We start from the raw sequence: 25,607 nt of genomic DNA, 5'->3' as shown, positions 1-25,607 counted from the left end.
GCCCAAATATTTTCTGGAAGAATGGCTTCTGAGTCTGACAAACCGAGAGCTAGCATTTCAGATTTGCCATAATGTAATTTGAATCCTGACTGATACTCATCAAACGAGGAGCTAGCAGGCCTTTAACAAGACAAATTAGCCAGCTTATTCTTCATGGAGCTATTCTGGCTCCCTTCCCAAACAACTACAGCCAGTTTCAGGTAGGCTTCCCCATGACTCATCTCTTCACACCTACGTACAATCCTTCTGACCTAACAAAGCTTTCAAAAGGCAAAATTTGCCTTTGGGGAATTAACTAGTATATGTGATATCTAGCAGGACTATGGACGGGTGTGCCCACATAGCTAAGCCCAAGAGAAGTCCATGGAAGAAGTTGGAAAGCTCTGCAAGGGAAATTTTCATGTTTTGGATGGGGAAAATCAAGTTTCCTGTTTTGTCCTCCAGGAAGGTGCTTCATGGTGACAAATGGAGAATGGGACTGCGTGTTATCCAATGGCTCAATGTTATCACTGTTATCCCTGAGGCTGCAGCTCTGATTCTCTCTTGTCTTCCGCTTTGTGTAGTCATTTACACCAGTGCAAAGTGAGTGTGAGCCACTCCCTTTCTGGCCTAGTAGCTCTTTTCACCCACTGTGCACTAGTGTAAATCACTACACAAAAAGACAGGCAGCATGTTCTCAGGACTGCCGGTGTAAATAGGTTGTACTGGTTATAATCATGTATATTTTCCACTGAAATTCTTTACAAATAAAGACCTGTTCTATTCTTGATGTTACAATCCAATCCCTGTAGCCGCTCTAGCTACATCAAACTTAGCAAAGCTGTGTTTCAAGGGCAAAAGTCTGATATTGTTACTCAGGCAAAATCTCCCTTTGGCTTTCGTGGAAAATGTGCCTGAGGTGGAAACTTCAGGATTTGGCCCCAAATTACGAACAAATGTCTGCTGAGTTTTTGGACCTGAATCTGAAAGCTGAGCACCCCCCATACCAGTGGAAGTCAGTGACATTAGACACTGAGCTCTTAGTGAACTCAGGGCCTTCAGGCCTAGTTCAGTTCTCATTGGCACCACTGGGAGTCTCTTTTTTTTTTTTTTTTTCCCAAGGAAGGCAGGATCTGACCCTGTGTGTGTAGGGTGGGCCTAGAGCACTCTGTTATGGTGGCTGCTGTGTGGCAGGCTGTCAGTGATACAGCATGTCTGTTTCCAGCTGACGTGCTCACTGATTTACATAGTTAAAGTCTCTTCTTACCATGCACACAGCTAGCAGCTGCATTTATATATGTATAAATATATAAAAAGGAAGCTGAACTCCCATGAGATAGATAACTCTTGAGAAACTCCCAGATCGAGAAGGCGTGCCTGATGAACCACAGTCACACCTCTTTGGATCTGCTAAAAATGTTTTCCTCTACCTCTGACCGAATACTTAGTTTCCTCCTGTCTATCAAACGTGTCTTTGCTCACAGTATAAGGCAGGGCCAGGCAAGCTTGTGTGACCACAGTTCAAGTAGGAACAGTTTTTTCCATTAAGGCTTGCACCTCAGCGGAAAATGTAGGTGTGAATGTAGCACTGCTCCAAGGCACCAAGCTGCTCTCCGCTTCGGTCGGGGTTTACAATCTGAACTCTCAGCAGTATCTTGTGGCTGACTGCTACCTATGGACTGAATCCAAACACCAGATCTGAAAACACCCCCACCTCCCCAGACTTCGAAAGGTTTGAAATTCAGATCCCATTCGGAATTTTGTAGCTTGAACCCATCTTTAATGGCCACAAGAGCTTTCCTGCTTAATGTGCTCCAAGCCTGGGCCAGACTCTTCCCTAAGATCTGATTTACACCAACAGAACTAACTCCAGCAAAGTCAGTAACGTTACACATGTCCATAAAAGAAGCGTCAGCTTCTGGTCTTTGCAAAGTTTCTTGGTTTACTCACTTTTCTAGATGGGATGGGTAAAGGATCCTTTTAGTACTGCTGACAGTTGTCGACTGTAGGTGATTTATGCTATGTCTGTATGTTTAATGTGTGTACTGTAAGTTGCCTAGAGATGTGCAATACAATTTGTGTGTGCACACATGAGTATTGCCAATTGCCAAGTATTCAGGCCCTCAAATCATAAGATGGGCTTTAACATGGGATTTTAAAACATAATAAAGTTAGTCTTTTTTTATTTGCCTTCTGTTTTTTGAGCTGAGTTGTGTTTTCATGCTTTTCTCCATAGCCATGAGGGTTAGAGGAATGCCTCTTTAGGAAAATACACAAGATTCTCAGCTTTCAGGTTATCACCTGACTCCAGGAGCTGGGGCTTTAAGAACACCAAATATCAAAGGACTTGTAAGAAAATAACAAGAGTTGACAAAACTGACAAAGAGAGAAAATGCACAAATGAAAATCATAATGATTTGAGAAAAGATTTTAATAAATACCAGCAACAACCCCTAAGTAATATCATCTTCACTTATTCTTTTAACTACCCAGAGTCATTTGTAAGCAGTACTGTCCTTTATTTAGCTGACAGCTCTCTAGTAGTGTGGGACATTAAAGAGAATTTTAGCCACAAAAATGTGGCTCTTATCAAAGAGGGCATCAGGCAACAAATGGGAAATTTAAAAATATTTATAGAGTGTTTCAAGCTCATGGTACATTTTCTTCTTTCTAATGCAAAGCGAGGTTCTTTAGAATCAGTCATTTAAGGTCCAGGAGCTTCTGGAAAACAGGATAAATGGTAAACTTCATCAAAGGCAGGTGTTGTAGAATTTGTAATGCAGGTGTATAGTTTGGTGTTTGAGCCAGAGCTGAATCCAGGGCAGTTCTGGGCTCTTGTATCATAAGCTGGTCTGCAATAGGAACTGTACTTGATGGTGGTTTCAAGCCAGGTCTTTGGCAAACAAAATATTTCACCAGCATAATGAGCACTGACTGGCACCAAAGGTAGCAGTTTAAAGAGCAAGGCCTGGGACTGAATGGAGAAGGAGAATGCATTACCCCCTCACCCTATGTGATAGCACTATGCCAGGTCTGATGTCCCTTTAATGGTTGGAATAGGGAAGCGTGTAGTAAGGGTAACAGAACAGCCCTGTCTCGCCTGCCTCACCCATTCTCAGAACCAAACGCACAGCATGTCTTCACAGGGGTAACTTGTGTGTGTGTCTGGCTTTGGCTTTGTACTGCACTTCAATTTTCCAGCTGAACCAAGCCCAGAATACGCTGGTGGTAGAACGGAAGGCTGTTCTCATGGTATTTGCAGCCAGGAGTAGAAGTCTGGTAATCTGGCAAGAAACCCTGATTCCCCCAGGACTTGCCGCCCAAAACTGCAGAGTCAGACGCTTCCCACAAGCTTTGGATTCACATCTAAACATGAAGTGAGTCTGAAGGGAACTTGCTGAGGTTCATTTCCCCCGGTAGTTTGGCAGCTGCTGCATCTGCTGTACCTGTTCTGCGGCTAGCGGGCTTCAGTCATCCCTGCTAACAAATGGACAGTCTTACAAGCACTGACTGTACTTTAAAACAAACTACATTAAACTTATGCTAGGAGACTGGGGAGATTCCTTGTTAAATATATTCCTCCTTTAGTTCTGGTAATAAACCCTCCATCTATCTAACCAGTGTCCCCCTGCTAAATGATGGACCCAGAAGGCATCACTGCATATGTCTTATTTTTAAAAATAGCCCAGAAGTGACTGTATCTGGGGCCCTGACAGCACAGGCACATAAGAACTGTACTGGTTAGAAAGCAGCTCTAGTTAATGCTAATCCTGCAGGGAGTTGAGGCCAGGTAGCACTTCACAGAACTGGGCCCTATGCTTGTGCTATGACAGGAGCCTCAGTGCAGGGAGAGCCCAGGGCAAACCAGGATACCTGGTCCCTCCAGGCAGGCTGTAAATTACTCTGTGCCTCTGACCGTGTGATGCTGCTTGTTCTGTATCTCTGCAGGTTGTTCTGATGTCTTAGTTGAAATATTTTTCCTGGTGTATTTTAACATTGTGGGACCTGAAATAAAGTAGAATCCCACTGAAAACTCCTATTATTACCATGGCCTATGGCCCCCAGTGTGAATCACATACATGGAAAACTCCTTCTGAGCCCTCTTTCCCAAAATAAGTGACATGAAACCCATTCTATTCAGACAAGGGAGGGTCTACTGAAGTTCAAAGGCTACTGAGAATATAAATACAGTAGAAGCTCAGAGTTGTTATGAACACCAGTCAACCCCACACCTCATTTGGAATCAGAAGTACACACTCAGGCAGCAACAAAGACAAAAAACAAGCAAATACAGTCCAGTACTGTGTTAAATGTAAACTACAAACCAATAAAAGGGAAAGCAGCATTTTTCTTCTGCATAGTAAAGTTTCAAAGCTGTATTAAGTCAATGTTCAGTTGTAAACGTTTGAAAGAACAACCGTAATGTTTTGTTCAGAGTTACGAACATTTCAGAGTTACCAGCAACCTCCATTCCCGAGATGTTCGTAACTCTGAGGTTCTACTTTACCTTTTCCTTCCCTGGAAAGGTAGTTTTCCTATGATGATCTGTGGGAAATAGCGTCACCTAGTGGACAATGTAAAATGCAGAAATAGTCATGAGTGTTGCTACAACATTTTCTGTCCTTATTCAAACCGGAGTTGATTGTGTCTAGTTTGCATATCAAGCAATGCCCCTCTGCCATGTACATTGGCCAAACCGGACAGTCTCTACGCAAAAGAATTAATGGACACAAATCTGACATCAGGAATCAAAATACTCAAAAACCAGTGGGAGAACACTTTAACCTGTCTGGTCATTCAGTGACAGACCTGCGGGTGGCTATATTACAACAGAAAAACTTCAAAAACAGACTCCAAAGAGAGACTGCTGAGCTAGAATTGATATGCAAACTAGACACAATCAACTCTGGTTTGAATAAGGACTGGGAATGGCTGAGCCATTACAAACGTTGACTCTATCTCCCCTTTTTTTTGTAAAGTCTATCCATGAGGAAGTTTGTGTGGAAGGTTGGTTTCTTATGAGAGTATCCAGTTCTGAGAGCTCATTCTTAATCTTTCCCTGTTTGCTGTATAGGATGCTGATCAGGTGGTTTCGCAGTTTCTTTGAGAGTGTGTGACACAGTCTCTCAGCATAGTCTGTGTGATATGTAGATTGTAATGTATCTCCCCTTGTAAGTACTCTCACACTTCTTATCACACTGTCTGTACTCGGCTAGCTTGATTATCACTTCAAAAGTTTTTTTTCTCTTAATTAATTGGCCTCTCAGAGTTGGTAAGACAACTCCCACCTGTTTATGCTCTCTGTATGTGTGTATATATATCTCCTCATTATATGTTCCATTCTATATGCATCCGAAGAAGTGGGCTGTAGTCCACGAAAGCTTATGCTCTAATAAATTTGTTAGTCTCTAAGGTGCCACAAGTACTCCTGTTCTTCTTTTTACAACATTTTCTGAGAGTTACTGTGATTCCAGCGAACATGGAATGATGTGATGGTGCCGGATATGTTCTGCATGTGTTTATCTGTTTGCAGAGTGAGTGCAGCGAGGCAAGAGGGCTGATGTGAAAGAGAAGAGATACTGATCGGACATGAGGAGCAGCAGTAAAAGTAAGAGAGCTGTCAGATTGGGGGTGAGGGTACAGGGAACCGGGTGTTTCTTCTCTTTCTCTTCTGCGGCACTGGACAGTTGGAACTTGTTTGTCTGCTGTTAGTGATCTCCTCAGTGTAATTTCTACTTTAGGAAATTCATGGAACACGTCACATTTTAATTTCCCTGTGGCTCCAGCTGATTATTCTAATGACAGCGACATGCTCGGTTATTGTACGCTTCATGAAAGGGCTTGGGGAGGCAATTTGCTAATGTTCTTATATTCACCCTATAGATGTACTTGGCCCTTTGCTTAAAAAAGAAAAGAAAAGGCCTCCTCATGCTGCTGCATTTGGAGAGGCAGCGTGGTCTAGTGGATAGGGCTGTCGGCAAGGAGTCAGGAGATCTGGGTTCTATTCCATTGCCAACTCTACCACTGACTTACTGTGTGACGTTGGGCAAGTCTCATTCCTCCCTTGCTGCTGCCTGTGTTGTGTGTAAGCTCTTTGGGCCAGTGTGTGTCTCTCACCATGTGCACGTTTAGTGCATAGCACAATAGGGCCTCTGGGTGTTCCTGTAACATTAATACTGATAAGTGCAGAATTAAGCCAATAGAATTGTGAGTGGAGTTACGTGGGGCATTTTCTTTACTTGCCACCTGCAGTTAGGTTAACTGAAAAGAAATGGGAAATGGAGACGTATTTAGAGTCTCCAGCTGCTTTAGGCAGTATTGTGTTAAACCGGGGATGCAGGAATGAGGTTATTAATGATGAAATTAGTCGTGTTGGATTTTGTGGCAAAACTATTAGAGGATCAATTCAGCAGGTTCATTGGAAAGACCGAACAAAAGCCCCTCCAGGTGATGCTGGAATGAGCAATAGAGTGCAGATCTGATTATAAGCTATTAATTATATTCAATGATTAATGTTGTTGGGGTAGTGATAGACGGTAGAAGTGGGGACACATGCTATTTTAGGGTCTGATCCCACACTTAACCATAGTACTCTTATACACTGGAGTAGTGTCATTGAATTGAATAAGGCTATTCACGCGCATGCCTGTTTACAGGATTGGGTCCCCTTTAACTCCATTAACGGTTAGAGTTCAAGCATATAGGGAAGCCTGGGGTTTAATTGCCCTGAGCTGACAAAGTTGTGCTTGTCTATATGAGAATGAAGGGAAGATCCCAGTCATGTGACATACTTGGAGCATGGGCTTAATTAAGATTGATAGTTTATTCAATGTGTATGTCCTGAGGCGCTTAAAGGCCTTTGATAAAAAAAACCAAGTGGTCAGGGTGGATAATGCCAATAATCTGAAGCTTTGTAATTATTCCTCTCTCTGAAATGTATCCAGTCAAGTGTACCTGAACCCTGGCTTTTATTTTATCAATATTATTAATAAAGTATGGAAAGATACAATGGGTTTATCAGAAAAATGGTGGTAGACCATAAATGAATGACTTGCATACCTAAGGCTGGGTTAAACAGGACCTCTTTCCTTAAGGTGTAAACCACAGGCCTTATCAGGGATGGTTTTATGGAAAGGTATTTTTACACCATGTGTTGATAACAAAGGGGTTGAACAGTGAGATTTTTCTGCGACTCCATTTAATGCACAACTGAGGGAAAATGAAAACCATTTAAATGTCATCAGCTAAGATCTCATGCGCCACACGCCAGCTGCCAATGTGTGCAGAGACCACATGTGGTAAAAAAGGTGTTTCATACCAATACAAAACATGCATTTGTATCCACTCACTTGGTTTACCTCCCACCTATCCCTGATCAGACAGATATCATTTGCCAGCTCTTGCAGTGTGTGACAAACAAGGAGCCTGTCTTGTCAATGAGAAATGTGTAAGTGTCTTTTTGATCAGGGCTGCCCAGAGGGGGGGCAAGTGGAGCAATCTGCCCCAGGCCCTAGACCCACAGGGGCCCCCCAAGAATATAGTATTCTATAATATTGCAACTTTTTTTTATGGAAGGGGCCCCCAAAATTGCTTTGCCCCAGGCTCCTTGAATCCTCTGGGTGGCCCTGTTTTTGATACAAAAGAATGGGCCAGCTACATCCCTGGTGTAACTCTCAGGCCCTCACTTTGGCCTACCACATAAAAATGAACTGTTCCCCGTGAGAGGGATGGTATCTCTCACCCTGCAAAGGGAGGGTTAAAATCCAGACTGGACAACCCCACTCACTATAAATGGGTGTTGTGTTCTCACCCACTGACATTGTACTGTATTAACAGAGCAATGCGGTCCAATTGCAGGGAGGGGTGTGTCCTAATAACTCGAGTGGGAGTTATACTCAAATTCCTGTATCTAGGCTGGGAATATATTGTAGCCCAGGGAACTTTCTCATTCCTGTGCCCACTAAGATGGAAGTGACAGGTCCCCTGCAGGCGTTTGTAAACTTGGTGGGGATTTGAACTGTCCTCACAAATAAGATATTAGCTGCTTTCCTCACTACTCCCAGGACTGCACTTGTAAGCGGTTCTTGAAGTCAAACAAGGACGCTCCTATATTGCTGTATGTCTTGTTTTGGTTTTCTTCCTGCCTATATGTGGCTGCTAGTTCCCCAAATAACTGCAGAGGCGGCATATGGCACCCTGCCACTTGCGAATTGCAGCAGTGCCGACTGCTTATTTGGGGAGTCATAACTGTCTCTCTTCTTTCCAAATAAAGGATGAGTGTTGGCAATGGGGGCAACAACAAGCATTCTGCATTTTTAATGATTGCATCCATGTCATTGATTTATTCCGAGAAGGGAACCCACACCCCGATGGAACTAATTGTAAGCATTTTATCATCACATCTTTCCTGGCACAATTACCTTGACAGTGCAGAACTGCTTTTCACAATCCATCATTCCCTTTTCTATCTCATTTAAAGGGGCTGGGAAATGGTTTCTTATGCTCTGATAGAAATAACTCCCGATTTACGTTACAAAGGACGGCTTGACTCTGTGCCATAGAGCTCACCATCAGATGGTAAAGGAGTCGGGTTACCTATATAGTTTCACACTTCCCCTTTAAATCGTGGGGTGTGTCTACCCTGCGGGGGGGAGGTGTGTGTGTGTGTGTGTGTGTGTGTGTGTTCTTAAGTCAAGTTAAAATAGCACCGAGGACATGGTCACTCTGCTTTTTACGCAGGATAGCCACGCACATTCAAGCCTAGAGGGAAGCATGGATTTGAACTTGAGCTGCTATCCCTGGTTAGAAGCTGAGTGGCCCTGTCTGCACTGCTGTCTTAGCCCATGTTAAGAACACAACCCACCTTTTCTTGCAGTGTAGAATCCCCTGGGCTAATTCTCCCTTTCTGTGCAGTGCACACGGTAGGAGCCTGGTCTTAGGACTAGGTCTCTAAGAGTTTCCCCTCTCCAAGTACTTGATTTGTATCATTTACAGTCTAGTAGCACCTAGGGGCCCCAGTCAAGAGTGTGCTGTACACAAACCCACTGAGAGACGGTCCTTGACCCAAAGCGTTTACACTCTACATAGACAAGGCTGGCAGGGGAAACAAGCACAGAGTGGTGAGGCCACTTGGCCAAGGTCATACAGCAGGTCCCTGGCGGAGATAGGACTAGAACACAGGTCTCCTGAGTCCCTATTCAACACTAGACTGCACGGTCACTTACACAGTTTGTGCAGCTACCTGGAAGGAAGACAGAACACCTGTGCTTACACCCTCTGACAAGAAGGGGGTGAATTAGCATGGCCAGAGGTGACCACACTCCTGAGGGGTCTGACTGTAGGGGAACATGGCCAATGCCTCGCCCCTGCCCCTTTGCAGCAGTTAATGGCAGGAGGCCGATGCTCAGAGTGCATGCGGCACTGCTGAGACGGAGGGGACAGAATCCATGTAAGTACCTCAGCATCCCATCTGAGCTTCGGCTTCTCGCAGCACTCCTTAGGCAGACTGCCTCTGGCACCTGAAGTGGGTGTGATTCAGCCTTGTAACCTTGCCCTTTAATGTTCTCTGTCTGGCTGCAAAAATCCACAACCTCCTCATGCTGGCCCTGTACAGGTACCAATCCAGACAGCACCGTCTGACGCGTATTCACAGGGGTATTGGCCTTTCCAGATAGGCCCATAACTTGGGGGCAATTGAAGGGTTAAGGTGAAACATATACACTGACGGTGAATCTAACTCCTCCACCTCTTTCCTACCTAATCTTTGGCAGCAAACCCATCTAAAGCACTCCTAGGGAGCTGCCACGTCATCAGCTGACGGGGACTCCCTATAACTGGAGTTTATAATGCTGCAATACAAAGCTACACCCACTTAATCATCACTGCCTTGCCCTGCTCTCTTGTTTGCCCAGGGCTATATTGTTGTATGCCTCCGTCACCAATGGATCACATGTCTAGCTGCGATCCTGCAGGTGGATGCAGTCTGAACCTGTGACCTGCTCTTTGCCTAGTGGCGCTGCTGGGTTAATCCCCAAAACGCCTCCCTCTAGTCTAGCCTCTCCTTCCCAACGGCCTGATTTTGGCAGGAGCTGAGCCCCTTACACTCCCATTAAACAATGGAAATTGAGTGAGCACCTCTTGCTTAGCACCAGGAAGGAGTGGGCCCTCTATGCTTAAATACCAAATATCCCTTCCCCAGTGCAGACCCGAAGTGAAGCGTTACCCCAGAGGTGAGAGGCCCTGCTACCCCGTCTTGTTCAAGGGTGTAATTAATCCCTTCCTGGTGAGTCTTACATTTTCTTGAAAGAAGTTTAACTGCCCTTGCTAAACAGTTGTCTTGACTGTCCATTGTTAAGTGAATGGAGCTTTGCCATAGACTTCAATGGGGCAGGGCTGTAGCCCGAATGGACTTAACCCGTTTTTCATTGCCAGGCTTTTGGGGACACACGTTAGTTGCAGAGCTGGCTGAATCAATGCTGGCCGCATGCTACTTTTCCTGGCCTCATACCGAGGCAACTTCATTTTCCCCTCCTACCTATGAGTCCATTTCCTGAACAACTGCTAGCAGCCTCCTCAGTTGCATGCACCAGCCTTCAGTAGCTCACAGGACAGCAGCAGCCTTCAGCTGTGACCCTTGTGGGGGCAACACCAGAGACTGAGCCCAGAGCCATTGCTTCCCAGCTAATTCCCAGCCTCCCCTGCCTGGCCCTGTGCTGAGAATCCCTGTAAGCCCAGCTCCTAGCAGGAAAATGTCTGACACGGTTGAACCAAGAGAGTTGAATGTGGGGCCTAATCTCCCTTAAATAAGTGGCCTGATTTTTCAGAGGTGCTGCTAACAGCCACAATTCCCATTTGTGTCCACGTGGGCTTGCCTGGGCTCACCCCTCTGAAAGTCAGCTGATGGGGACTCCCATTAATTGGAGCTTATAATGCTCCAATACTAAGCCACACCTCAGGGGCCTATGTGGGTTTTGATGCCTAGGATTAGGCCCCTGAGTATGACAATAGGGGTCTTAGCTTCTTGCCTTCGCACGCATGGGCGGGGTACTTCCTGTCCAGCGGCATCTGAAATCAGACCCTGGAATGCTCCGTGTAGAATTAAAATCTGGTTAGCCCAAAATTACAATCCACAAACCTGTCCATATTCAACCCAACCTGCTCCTAAGTGGGTCAGTCATGAAGGGCTGGACTGGGCCTGGCTTTATGTGGGGCGGGGGGGGGGGGGAGTAAATCTCCTCCCTGCAGCCTCTCGTGCTAAGAGTTTGGCAGAAGTGAGTCCTTGCTCCAGCCATGCTCACCTAGGGGTGGAGGATGCCTGAGCCTACTCTACACGTCAGCCATGCAGGAAGAGGGGAGCCGCTTCTCCCAGTGCCCCCTCTAGTGGCCTTGTGTGGCTCTGCACTACCCTCTCCTACAGGCTATAGCAACTTATACAGTCAGCCCTTAGAGTTAACGGTGCAAGCCTGAGTTATGGTTGCCCTGTGGCCCCTCTATGCCAGCTAGGCTGGCAAAGGCAGCTGAAGGGAAGGCCTAAGTCTCCCTCCTACTGGCGCCCTCTCCCTAGCCCAGGCATACAGCAGTCCTGGGCACTTGGGACAGACCAGAGGAGGGTGGGGGGACGTCGGGGGCAGTAGGAAGCGTGACGGGGCAGTTCTGTGCCCCTGCAAAGCCCCATAGGCCCCACGGAAGCAGGGCACAATTTACAGCTGTCCTGAGGGCTGGCCCCATGTGTGCTGGGGCTACACTGGCTCCTGCGGTGCCTCCCTAGGTGGCAAGCTGCCCCCTGCCCACTCTGTCCCTGTGCTGGCACATGAATATGCCCCCCTCCCCCCAGTCTGGCCATCTTGTTACTGTGTTCTTGGCACCTGAGGATATGAGCAGAGACAGAGAGTAGGCAGGGGAAGTAGGGCCTGTTCTGTAAGTCTGCTGCAGAGGACGTCCCACCTTCACCACAGGAGTTCCAAAGAACGAGGCACAATTTTCCAGGCACCTCCGCCAGTCATGACATGTAAATGAGAGAGAGGTGTGAGTACATACTCTGCTCAGCCCATCTGTGCTCTCCTCTGCTCACCAGTCTGCCTGGATTTCACCGCTTTTAATAGTTTTAAATGGAAGCTTGTTCCACCCATGATCAATTGTGATCCATTATGTTTTATCACTTCAGGCAGCAACTCCATCCCATCACAGCTAAATTGTATTTACTAAACATGGGCACTTTTTCTGATCCCTTTTTTTTGGGGGAGCGGAATTTGGGGAAGCCCTACTGATGGTGAAGCATCGTTCTTATGCTTGGTCAGCCTGGAGAGGGGGTTAGACGCCACTATGCGGGGAGAAAAGAGGCACAAATATAACGCAAAACGGTATTTTCTTTGTGGTGCTCCTTGTTCCACGTAGACAGAGGGTTCTGTGTGCATCTTCTTTCCGGGGCTGGTTTATACAGTCGAAGTCCTCAGCCGTCTTCACCATTTAGTGGAGAGAAATCCCGAGAGAGTTAGATACCCAAATACCTTTGAGAATCTGCACTTCACTAATTGGCGCTTCTGTTGTACTCTGATCAGTGACTAGAGCTGATCTGTTTTCCCTTCATCAGTACCAGCCCCCAGAAATTATCACCTTGTTGGTTCATCTCCTGCTACCTTTCTGGCTATGTCTTCAGACAACAGAAATCCTGAACAGAATACAACGAATAATACTGGCTAGCTACTCTAGGTGGTGCAGTGGGCTAATTAGTCTTGCTTCTGTAGGCCCAGAGAACAATCTGTTTTAGTTCACAAGAGAACAGGCTTTTACACATTCCATCAGTCAGCACTTCCCCATAGCACCAAACTCCTGTACGCAGTGTCCTGTTGGTGAAAGGACACCAAGACTAGCTGTTAGGTGGGATGTCAGCAGCAGCTTTATCCATGCACTACGTGTCCATAACTAGGGCCCCCCTACCAAATTCACAGCCATGAAAAACAGGTCATGGACCATGAAATCGGTTCCTTTGTGTGCTTTTCCCCTATACTATACAGATTTCAGGGGGGAGACCAGGGTTTCTCAAACTGGGGGTCCTGACCCAAAAGGGAGTTGCAGTGGGGATCACAAGTTTATTTCAGGGGGGTTGCGGTATTGCTACCCTTACTTCTGCACTGCTGCCTTCAGAACTGGGTGGCCGGAGAGCAGCAGCTGCTGACTGAGGGGTCCATACCATGCCATCCTTACTTCTGCTGTGCCGCTGGCAGCAGCTCTGCCTTCACAGCTGGGCTCCTGGCCAGCAGCCGCCACTCTCCAGCTGCCCAGCTCTGAAGGCAGCACCGCCACCAGCAGCAGCACAGAAGTAAGGGCAGCAGTACTGCAAGCCCCGCTACAATAACCTTGTGACCCCCCTGTAACTCCTTTTTGGGTCACGACCCCTACAATTACAACACCGTGAAATTTCAGATTGAAATAGCTGAAATCATTAAATTTACGATTTTTAAATTTTATGACCATGAAATTGACCCAAATGGCTCATGAATTTGGTAGGGCCCTATCCATAACTGAAGTCCAGTCTGGACTTCATCAACTCACCTCTCTGGCTCATTGTTGTTACACCCTCAATCTCCTCTCTAAGGAAGTGTCCTAGCAGGATTCTACAAGGGCTACCCCTTCTAATGTGCATGGGTTTCCCGTTGTGCATGTTGGATATCTAGCAGTTCTTGTGCCTGTGCAAAGTCTAACTCAACATATTTAAGAGAATGTGAAGAGGAGCTGTCATAGCTATGTTCAGCCTTTTCTGTCTGGTCTGAGATATTCTGCCAAGTTACCAGTACATGAGATGCTGGTCCTGTACTAAGATGTTATCACGGTAGCTTAGGGAAAAAACACTGAGAGGACTGTGGCCTGTGAGTTCCTCTTCAGCCAGCCTAGGGAGTTCTGTAGTAGGAACGAAGGGAAAGAGGAGGAGGCCACAGTGGGGTCCATGGCTGCGTTTCTCTGAGGAAAGAACCAAAGCTGCCGCCAATGAGCAGGCTGACTGGGCGAAGAAAAGCACATTAAACCAAGACCAGAAAGCCCTTGACCAATGAGAGCATAGAGATAGGAACAGTTGGACTTGGAGAATCTGTTCTTGCCAGCACTGTCTTTGCTGGCACTAGACCACTAGCACATTTGGTTGATAGCACAGATCTCTAATCAAAACATGTTTTTAGTTCTTTTTCAGATCTGCATTATCATCTGTCCAAGTATTAATGGTTCTTATCTAATAGCCAGATGAAACCGGATCTTTTGCAAACATGAAAATTCTATCTCTTGCAAGATCTATGGCAAAATGATGCCCTGAATAGGAATTATACATAGCACCTGTGCTTTCAAAGCTCTTCTCTAGCTAGCTAATCTTCCCATTTCCTTCTAGGAGGAAGGTAGTGTACTTCCTTACCTGTCTATCTCCAGTGTATCTCCAGGAGAACCTGAAGCAGGGAGGGTTTGGCACATGCCCAAGGCCAAAGAGAGTTAATGGCCCACAGTCACCAAACTAGCTGAACTATGCTCAGTGCAAGTCTGGAGGATGGCATTAAGCCACTCTAATAGCTCTGCCACCTTGGGGACAGTAAGTGCTGACCCTGCTTCCTGGTGCAAGGCAGAGTAGGCTCATGGCATCCTGCCAGGGGGACCAGACATCCTGATGTTATCGGGAACGTCACAATATTAGGGGCTTTGTCTTATATAGGCAACTATTACCATTCCCCCCTCCCCCCTGAAAAAGATCCTGATTTTTCACACTTGCTATCTGGTCACCCTACACTCAAGTATCAGATGGTGGCTTCCCAGCCATGCCCCCCTTTCCCCAATCACACTCCCCTATGTAGGTGCCAGCCAGGGAACTCTATGCAACATAGGGATCTCCCTACCTTGGAGAATCCCAAGGTTGCCAATTAAGCCAGTTTTAAGCCCGCTTCGCACGGCCAGAGCGGCACAGAGCAGGTTTAACGGGCCAGCGAATCTGACCCAGTATCAGAACCAGGATTAGATCTCTGACATTTCTGGCTGCCAGTCCCATGCTTTCAGACTGCTAGACTGTGCCCCTCTCTAACTGCTTAATCATTCACCAGAAGTAACTGATACAGCCATTCAGAAATAATTGATACAGACACTTCCAGCTGCTTTCCTCTTTGCTTTATAATAAAATGGCACTTGAGACTCAGAAGAACATTTTGTGCTGAATTCCATCCCTTTGTTGTAAGCTGATGGGAGAGGGACCACCCCTGCATTGAGGAGGCAGCAAGCGTTCCGTCATTAGAATTGTGTTGACTTGAGTTGTAAAACGGCTATATATGAATACAGTGCTCTTGTAGCCATGTTGCTCCCAGGATATCAGAGAGACAAGGTGAGTGAGGTCATATCTTTTATTGGCCCACCTTCGTTTGGTGGAAGGGACAAGCTTATGAGGAAGAGCTTTGTGAAGCTCGAAAGCTTGTCCCTTCCACCAACAGAATAAATAGGGCTGTAGTCCACGAAAGCTTATGCTCTAATACATTTGTTAGTCTCTAAGGTGCCACAAGTACTCCTGTTCTTCTTTTTGCGGATACAGACTAACACGGGACAGCTGCTACTCTGAAACCTGTCATAAGAAGAGGATAGTAAATTATTGAAGTGCTACCTCCCTGTGTTTGTGGTGAAGCACAGTACAATCTATGCAAGATAGATCTAGGGAAATGCTTGAAATGCAAAAAGGAAGGAATAATGTCCGACAAGCGTAAGGATAAATTGTAATTCTTTGGTAGGCCACTAGGTGGCATGAGACCAAAGTGTACAGAGTCTGGGCAAATTCTTGTTAGGAGGATGCAGTAGAGAAGTGGCTGCATTGCAATATCCAGTGCCATCTGTTTTTATTGTGTTGACCTGTTAGATTGGTCTTCACACAATTAACCTCGACTGTCAGATTTGTTTGGAATCGTGCCTAACAATTAGTGGTGGGTGGAAAATGACAATGTATATATCACACTCTTGAGCAGTGACACCCGACTACGTCCACTGCTGCAAATTCATTTCAGGCAAGGACTTAGTTGGTACTTCAGTCGTTATTAAAAAGGTCTGTCCTCCCTGCCCAGTGAAACGAGGCCAGGTTAGTGGATGCTCACACTTCCTCCCATTGGTGAATCCTTTTCAGATATGGTTTGAGCACATTGTACACACCAATGACCACAATTAAATATGGCTCCAACCTGAACAAGTTTAGTCTCATTCTATCCTAATGCAACTGGCCACTTCCAGTGCTCACCGTTGTTGTGAGTTTATTTGATCTATAGGGGAAATTATTATGATAATGATTATTACATGTATTATGATAGCACTTAGAGGCCAGGGCCCCATTGTGCAAGGCACCATACAGACATATCAAAGAGACAGTCCCGCCCCCAAAAGTGTAAGACTATAGACAACAGGTGGGTACAACACACACGTGGTGGGAGCACAAGGAAACAATGAGACTACACTGGCCAGCGTGAAAACTGCTTATCGTGCTGACCAATATTGTCCGAATGTTTCCTTGTGCTCTTCTTTCTGTAATCATGAGTTGTTTCCTGTCTTATACTTGGACTGTGAACTTGTTTGCATAGTGCCTAGCACAATGGGGCCTTGGTCCATGCCTGGGCTCCTTCCTGCAAAAAACTAATGCTACAATTTGCAGAGCTCCAATAACACGGTCTGTGCAAGTCCTGGCTCCTACCTCTCCCTCCAGCCCACACCTCTAGGCTCCCAGCCAGTGCAGAGAGAGTAGGAAGATATTTACCCGAAAAATATTGAGAAAGTAAAGTATGTTTACCGGGGGAACAAAAGACAAAGCAGGAAAAACCGATATGCTGCACTATGTAGGTTTGATTTCCAAGTGGTAAGAATGAAGGAGAAATCCTGAATTTGGGATTGGGGCCCCAAATCACTCACTTAACCAAATGACTGCTCAAGAGATGGCCAGCACTAAAACAGATGGGCAGTTTACTAGTGAAGTACATTAGCAGCACCACATGGACAAGCTTGCCAAATACCTGCCTGATATTGTTTCCCCTTCTTCTGACATCTGTCTCCCATTTAGACACCTGTTTCACCTTGTGCCATGTGGCAGCAGATGACCAGGGCTTTGCAGACCAGGGCTTTTGCTGTCTCCCAGTGGAGGAGAAATCCATGACAGAGTCTGGGTAGAGTCTGTCTTATTTACACATATACACCAGTCTTGAAATGAGATTGATCAACAGCATGCAGGGCAATCCCTTCTTTAGGAATGTTAGCCCAACACTAGGGTTCAGTTCAGCTTTGCCAATTGACTCTAATCAGAGCCCAAGGCAGACAGCCAACTCTCCTGCTGCTCACATCGCTCCCTCTCTCCCAAAGCTGCCTCTTCGCAAAACTCAGCAAATATAACCACGCCACAGCCTGTCTTCCTAAGAGTCAAAATTGCTCATATGCCGAGAAAAATAACTTAGAAAACAATGTGTAACAGCGCCACCTGTTGGTGCCTGCCATAACGATATCAACCACAATATCAACTCCTCAATAGTGGAGTGGTGCAATAAACATCTTTGGTTAGAAAAGGAAACTACCAACCACAGTGGTGAGAAGTACGTGTGACGTACTGCACTGAGGACATTGCACTGTACTCGCTCACTATGCACTACTGGCACAGAGCCAGCACAAAGCCTGTGCAATTGGAGATGCATAGGCAGACCCCTGCCCTTGCAGAGAGCCCCAGTGAAGTCGGTGGGGACCCTACAAAAGTGCTGGGATCTGCCTGCACAAATTGATTGCAGGATTGGGCCCCAAGGTTTTGAAGGCATAGGCCTGGTGGTGGCTCCTCTGCATTTTGGGACTAGGTGAATGCTGGTTGTCAGGAGCTGACCACTGAGACACAGCCATCTTTCCACGACTATTTTTACCTTTCTTATTCTGCTTAGATCTACAACAAGCTGCCGTTTCAGTAACTTCTTTCACAAGCTTCCCTCCTTTCCTGTCAGAGGAACGGCACATCCTTGTCAGGAAAATGTTGTTCCCCACACCGCATGCGGGAGAAACAAATACCAAGCTAGTTCCTGGCACCCTTTGAAGATGTTTTCCTTACACACACCCAGCTCAGAGACAAGACAGAATCAGTACAGTCCAGACTCGCTGGGAGCTCACAGTTACAACAGCTTCAGTTCGCTGTCTCTCCAATGTGACATCTGCCTCCTAGGCGGTGAGCAACCCTGATCCCTGACATCCTCCCACCCGCTTCCCATGTGCTAGTGCTCAGTATTCCTTTACTAGGCTAGCAACAGTTTAAACCAATCAGCTGCGCAACTATTACTGCTTCCCTCCCTCCCTGCCCCGAATAATGAATCACTTCAAGCCAGACTGAGTCAATGGGAGAAGTATCCAGCCCTTTGAGCCTAACTCAGAACAGCACCTAACTCTCCGGGTACTTCCAGAGAAGAAGCAAAAAAAGCTGCATGTATGCTCCCCTGAATGTGAGCACATCGTAATATCCCCTAAGAGGAAAACTACACACCATGCTGAGCAGAGACTAGATAGGTGAAATGCTGCCCCACCCCCACACTTGAAGTCTGTGGGAGCTTTGACAGGATTTCGCTCTGTGCAGTCCCCGAAGACATTCATCTTCCATTTTGTTCTTGTCCTAGTAAGATCCCACCCTTGAGTTTTGTATCACGTCTCTTCCCCGTCACAGTAAGCAGGATAAAGTCTTTCTGGCTCAGACAACTTTGTCTTCATGGGCCCAATTCTGCAAGTTGCTGAGGAACCTCAGCTCCAGCTGACTCCACGATTGGGCCCTACATAGAGGTGCAGAAATCAAAAGCTCTGATCCACAGACCCCTGAAGCCTGAGGGAAATTCCGATCCGAATGTGCTGATTCAAGCCACTTGCTAGCTTTCCTGTCTCTCAGGACAATACCAGGAGATAGAGGTAGTGATCATTCGGAGAACTGGATGTCCTGGGAATATCCGAGAGCTCAATCCTGCAAGGTGTGGAGCACATTGGCCTTACTACAGCAAAGCACTTGAGCTCAAGCTTAACTTTAAACGTGTGTTGTCCCGTTGTCGTCACTGGGAGTACTTTCTTGCTTAACTTTAAGCACATGGCTGGATCAAGGCCAGACTGCGCAGCACCTTGCGGGACTGAGCCCATATAGTGCAATCTCTTCTCTTCTGAACTCCCTTTACGAAAGGTTTTAGCTTTCACTCATCCACGTGCAGTGTAATGATTGCCATTTAAAAGGGATTTGAGCCATCACAGTCATTTTCCTCTTTTTAACTATGGGGAAATGACTACAGTGTCTCTAATACCACGCTCAGTGTGGTAACTTGTAGATGGTAACTACTGCATTACTTTAATTCTGTACCCTTTTAGGAACATAGGAATTGCCAGACTGAATCAAACCTGAGGTCCACCTAGTGGCCAGTGCCAGGTACTTCTCAGGAAGGTGTAAGAAACCCTCAGGAGGCAGATGTGGGATAATTGCCTCAATCTGTCTCTTCCTAATCTCTAATAGTTAGAGATAGAATTAACTCTGAAGCATGAGATTTAATATCTCTTCAAAAGCTGTTATAATTAGTTGTGAGGAGTCTGGATAGTCTAGTTTATAATAATATCCAATCCCTTTCTGGAATCTTCTAACATTCTTGGCCTCAACATCTTCTCATGGCAATGAGTTCCATAATCTAGTTCTATGTTGCCGGGGAAAAGTATAACTAATTCTTAAAGGAGACAACTGGGATGAAAGTAAGATAAAAGACTTACCGGTACAGGGCCCGGCTCTGGGGTCTCGGGCGGAAGGGGTAGGGCCTCGGGTGGAAGGGGCAGGGCTGGGGGTCAGCCTCCCCCAGCCAGCCCTTCCACGCTGCCAGGCACCAGCCGGGGTTCCGGTGAAAATTTAAAGGACCCAGGGCTCCGGCTGCTACCGCAGCAGTGGTTTAATGTCATCTGTATACAGGCTGGTACCGGCGGCCACTTCTTACCAGTACACCATACTGGTCCACTTTCACCTCTGGGAGAGAAGTCTCCTTCACAATCCCACATTTCTGGGGGGCTCCTTCCAGTAATTCCCCTTGTGACATTGCACTCTATATGATTTTATGAAAGTATGCTGATGAGTGTGAATATAATTTAATTAAAATATGCTTCATGCAAAAGGTCTCTTGTAAGGTATCATTACAAAGTTTATAATGTACTGATTGTGGTCATCCTATTTGTATAAATGTATCACTCTTGTATCTGAAACTAGAAATATGAAATATAACTCTGAGGGCCTATTGTATTTATGCAAAGTGTGGGGCCGTTAATGATGGCTTGGAATCTTGATGGCTCCCATCAACCAGGACAATTGACTGTGGATGGCTCTGTTTGCAGGCATGCCTTCCTGTGAGTCAGGCTGGGAGGAATGAAGGCTTGGGGTCTTACAGTGACATGTGGTCATGTCATCTGAACTAGAATCCATCTTTAACCTGGTGTTTTTCCATTGAGAAGGAGGGATGGGAACCCCGATGGACAAAGGATTCCCGCCTTATGCAAAAGCTATATAAGTGGGTGGAACAGAACAAAAGGGAGCCATCATGAGAAATCCCCTAGCTACCACCTGAGCTGGAACAAGGGTTGTACCAGGGGAAAGGATTGTGCCCAGACTAGGAAGGCATCCAGTCTGTGAAAGAAACTTATTGAAACATCTCTGAGGGTGAGATTTTATCTGTATTCAGTTTTATTACTGTATTAGATTTGCGTGTTTTATTTTACTTGGTAATTCACTTTGTTCTGTCTGCTATTACTTGGAACCACTTAAATCCTACTTTCTGTATTTAATAAAATCTCCTTTTACTTATTAATTAACCCAGGTTATGTATTAATATCTGGGAGGGGGGCAAACAGCTATGCATATCTCTCTATCAGTGTTATTGAGGGTGAACAATTTATAAATTTACCCTGTATAAGTTTTATACAGGATAAATCAGATTTATTTGGGGTTTGGACCCCATTGGGAGTTGGGCATCTGAGTATTAAAGACAGGAACACTTCTTAAGTTGCTTTCAGTTAAGTCTACAGCTTTGGGGCACGTGGTTCAGACCCTGAGTCTGTGTTGCAGCAGACGGGCGTGTCTGGCTCAACAAGACAGGGTACTGGAGTCCTAAGCTGGCAGGGAAAGCAGGGGCAGAAGTAGTCTTCGCACATCAGTTGGCAGCCCCAAGGGCAGTGACCCAACCCGTCACACCCTTCTCCCTCTCTTCCCTCCCACAGCCATCCTACAGCTCCTTACCATGTTTTTTCTCCCATTTGGGCCTTTAAGCTTTAGCTCTTTCTCCAGTGCTTAATTTTGTGCGAGGGCTTGCCAGGCTGAGCCCTGGCACCTTGAGGCTTGGCAGTTCATAGCCCTGGCATGTCTGCCACTTGCTGCATCAGTTATCAATGTAAAAAAATTGCTTGAGCTCTGGCACTTCTTCCATTACAAATTAAGCACTGTCTTTCTCTCTTTTGGGCCTAGAACCAGGCATCCAGCTAACTAGTGTTCCTGCAGAGAAACAGGACACCTTGTGATCCAGAAAAATGACCAGGCCACAGGATGTTTTCTCACTCATGCTGACTCTTGTCCTTTAATGCAGACGTCTTTCCTCTCCTCTCCAGTCAGCATCCCTCCTCAGCTACCTGTTCAGGGTGTAGCGATACTTTCAGAAGTGCAGAACATTTAGGAGAAGCCATGGGCCAGTGTTCGGACTTTAGAAATGCTAAGGGGTACAGTGGATTTTATAGATCCTGGATCTGAGAAACTCCAGTGTAAATCAGAGGTAACTAACTCCTGTAAGTCAGTGGAATGGCAAGTAACTCTGATGTGAGATCAGAATTAGGCCCGATGCATGTAGGATTAGACATACCCCCAGCAGCTCTGTTTAACAAATGTGTTGTACCATACACCAGATCCCCCTGTGTGCTTCACTGGAAAATTCCCCCTTTGGTTCAAGATACAGACGTGGCTATTGCAAATATATATGTACTCTTTCTTTAAACCTGTCACAGAAAGCCAGGCAGGAAGGGGTCTGAGAGAGAGTCTAATCAGAAGTTCTACAGTGAATGAAAAAGAGAGAGAGAGTAATTTTAGGGATAATAGTGACTCCTTAGTCTAATAGAGTTCCTTGTTCAGCATTAGATGACAGTGACTCTTGCTGTGTTTCTAGACCCTTGTTGCCTGGCAGCCATGTTATTTAGTGGGGTGCAAGAGTTGAAAATGCTGAGCTTTTATTCTCCACTCATCATGAACTATCAGGGTTGGAAGGGGCCTCAGGAGATCATCTAGTCCAACCCCCTGCTCAAAGCAGGGCCAATCCCCAGACAGATTTTTGCCCCAGATCCCTAAATGACCCCCTCAAGGATTGAACTCACAACCCTCGGTTTAGCAGGCCAATGCTCAAACCACTGAGCTATCCCTCCCCCCAACCTCTTCCCTCTGCTTCTCTCATACATTTACAAAACACTTAAATACAGGTTTTTTTTAATTGCACAAATCATAGGTTTGATTTCTATATCTGGAGAGGACAGGGGGCTTAATACTATTAATAATAGATATAGGTCTAACTTCTGGATTTACCGATGGTTAGTGGTACTTTAAATTACAGTGTGCATGAAATCTCAAATACAGTTTGTTCATTATTTAATCATCCTTAATTTTTTGTTTTAACTTGATTTGACATGTTTACCAGCTACCACTTAAAAATCAACATTAGCATAAAATCAAATTCTTAAATAAAAAGAACCAAGCACTCTGAATCATGTCTCTCTGGTTTTAGAGCTACATAAACATTGTCTTAATATAGAAATACCATATTTACCTTAATATAGATGCAATTGTCTTTCCCTTCAGTTAGCGTAAACGTTCACAGTGTTCTCTGGAATCAGCTTTGCAGTTCTTCCATGGTTCTCCCATGGTTGAATGCAACCAGTTTATAATCCATTGCAGAAAACCTTCATTCTGATGTGGCCATCCCAACTGGAAATGTGAGAGCTAACTGAATGAGTTTGTAATCGTTTGGGTACATAATCTGAGACATTTCTTCTTGGTGTCTTTGAAAGTTAACAGGAGAGTCCGTTCTGGTAAAAATATCCATTTTTCCAGCTGCAAGGTGAGGATTCTGTGGAGCGGGTCTGCGTATTTCTGCAAGAGTCAATGAATGCCATTTTTGTCACACCTTAATACTGAGTCACATGCTGCAGCAAATTCCACTGATTCTTTTGAGAATCGTCTCTCTAACTCTGCAATTATGACATCCAAAACAGGAAGGTACAACTGCAGATGCCACCTGTTTTTTTTTTTCAAGTGCAATGCCAGTCTTGGGTGTTTCACATGCATTTGTTGCCCCTTATACACGTCCTCTTTGACCCAAACTTATTGGGACAATGAAGTCCCTAAGAGCTTCTGACATTTTACTACTCTTTTTTTTTTTTTCTTTTTGGTGAGTGAAGAGTGTCTCCATCTGGCACTGCAATGTTATGGTCTTGAGAGAATTCTGTAATTTCTTTCCACATTTCATTCCGGCTTTCTTCACTTCTGAGTTTCTCAAAGTACACTTTCATTTTTTCTATGATAGTGGAAGTTTTTGCAAGCATGCTATCGATGCCTTGAAGCTCTTTGTGAGCAACATGAACAACTTTCATAATATGTTGAAAGATAATCAAGCATGTAAAGAATGAAATCATGTTATGATAAAGACCATCATCAGAATCTGATGATAAAGACATTTGCTCCCACAGACCACTTTTCGCTTTGTTCACTCAGATCTTTTAGACACCTCGTGATGGCAGTATGTTGAGTTTTTACTGCACACACTTCTCCACTTACATGCCCAACGCATGTCACTGGATTGCACAAGCTCTTGATGCTTAAGACCCAAAGCTGTCTGCAGGTCAAGAAACATCTGATGATTGGCTGGCTCCGCAAAGTACATTTAGAAAGCCCGCAGCACTAGGACTTACTTTACAGCACTCCACAAAGATGAGGTTGAGTTTGTGTTCCATGCAATGTACATACATTGCAAACAATGGTCTTCTTTCATTCTCTGCTGAATCCCACATGTCTTGACATCACAGAAGCACTATGTGACCGGAGCCAATTGGGGTCACTCAATTAGGGTGAACTGCAAAGAATGGGACAGACAATCCCCAAAGCTGGTGGATATTCCAATACTTAGATTTACCATACCAGGACTAAACGGCTTCTATAAGACCTCACTGGTTACCCAGAAGCCAACAACACAGTTCCCTGAAAGCCCAGCCTCAGGCCTCCACCCAGACACCCAAGTCAAATATGATGAGGATTACTGAAAATCTTATTCATCATATAAAAAAGTTCCACCAATCCGAAAAGAGCAGACACATTAACACCCAGGTTAATGAATATTCCAGATTTTACCCAAATACACGCTTACAGCCAATTCTTATTAACTAAACTAAAATGTATTTAAAAAGGAGAGAGTTTTGGTTAAAAGATCAGTACACATACAGACATGAATACAATTCTTGAGGTTCAGATTCATCGCAGAGATGGTGAGCTTTGTAGTTGCAAAGAGTTCTTTCAGAATTAGTCCATAGGTTATAGTCCAATGTTTATATTCAGGGTGGTCCAGTCAGGACTGGGATCTCAGTCCTTATGGCATAAGCATCAAGCAAATCTGAGATAAAAAGGATTGGGACCCAAGGGTCTTTTATACAGTTTTCTAGCAGCCACTTGACCATACAGTTCTGGGCTTTTGATGTAACCTCCTGTTTCCTAAACCTCACCGATAATTAACTACATGGATTATTATAATATAATTTATCCATTTTAAGCGGTTTATCACAAACTTTAAAGAGACATATAGACAATGATATTATCGCACCCAAGATTCATCTATATGTTAATATTCCCTTTTGATCTCTGAATCAATAGCTATAGGAACTGTCTGTTTACATGGCTAACATTTATGAATACACACATACAATTAGTATCACTTCTAACAACATAAGTTTGCATTTCAAAGTTCTAGCCTATTTAGCATGGAATGGCCCTAATTACCATTTCTAACACATCCCTACAGGTTGACTCAGAGTCAATTAGCCTGCAGGATGCTTAATCCTTTCTGGACATGTGTTACACTTTGTATAAAATTCATTGCAATTATATAACAGTAGTAGCAACAATGATTTGCATGATCATACTCTAATTAGATAAAATCCCACACCGTCATAAGATTGAGCAACTATCAGCCCATTCTGCAATCCACTTGTCTCTAAAGCTGTCTTTATGGCAGTATAAATGCTATTTGCATTTTGGGAAGATGAACAATTGATGAAGCACAGGATCTCTTCTTTAATCTCTAGGCTTTCTGTGTACCTGATACAAACTGAAAGCTGATCTGTCTTAAATGACGTGGCCTCATCTGCAATTACAGCAAAAAAAAAAAAAAGGTCTTATTCACTGCCTCTACACTACCCGCCTGAATCGGTGGGTAGAAATGGATCTCTCGGGGATCGAATTATTGCGTCTCGTCGGGACGCAACAATCGATCCCCGAATCGACGCGCTTACGCCACCAGCGGAGGTAGGAGTAAGCGCCGTCAACGGGGAGCTGCGGAGGTCAATTTTGCCGCCGTCCTCACAGCGGGGTAAGT

Source organism: Malaclemys terrapin, chromosome 3 (assembly GCF_027887155.1).
Source record: "Malaclemys terrapin pileata isolate rMalTer1 chromosome 3, rMalTer1.hap1, whole genome shotgun sequence".
Lineage (NCBI taxonomy): Eukaryota > Metazoa > Chordata > Testudines > Emydidae > Malaclemys > Malaclemys terrapin.
This window is presented reverse-complemented; position numbering follows the sequence as displayed.